The following is a 556-nucleotide window of genomic DNA, read 5'->3' as shown; positions in this document are numbered from 1 at the left end:
CGCACACCACTAACATGCGGCTAGGGGTACGCGATACCTAACTAACTAGCCACATAGAGCCTACGTCCATAATACCAGACAGCTGAACGATCTTAACCGACGCGCACCACTAACATGCGGCTAGGGGTACAGGATGCTTAACTAATCCATCCATCGGTAACGGAGAAAAGGCTCAAAATGGACGTCTTGAAATTTTGAGATATATTGGTCGTTTCGAAGCTGACATATGTCCTACTGTGAGGTGCATGTTCTTCATCCCGAGGAGTGTTCATTTGGCCGTCGAGGTCTTGAAATGAGAGGAAGATATAATTCAGGCTATCGAAATATCGCCATAAGGCGGGCGGCCGACAAACAGGCAGAGATACTTACCCGAAAATTCACTGCAGCGGCTATGCTGTCGTAGATGCCTGTTCACATAATGCCATCCTCAGCGGTTATTTCGCATGCCTGTCCTCTTTCATCTAGTTGGTGCTCTACAGGGTTAGTCGTAGTTGTCAGACATTGGCTCACGGCTGTCGAGTGCGTGCGGACCCGAAAAAACGGACGCACACAGATT

Source organism: Opisthorchis viverrini, assembly GCF_000715545.1.
Source record: "Opisthorchis viverrini unplaced genomic scaffold opera_v5_56, whole genome shotgun sequence".
In the NCBI taxonomy this organism is placed as follows: Eukaryota; Metazoa; Platyhelminthes; class Trematoda; order Opisthorchiida; family Opisthorchiidae; genus Opisthorchis; species Opisthorchis viverrini.
This window is presented reverse-complemented; position numbering follows the sequence as displayed.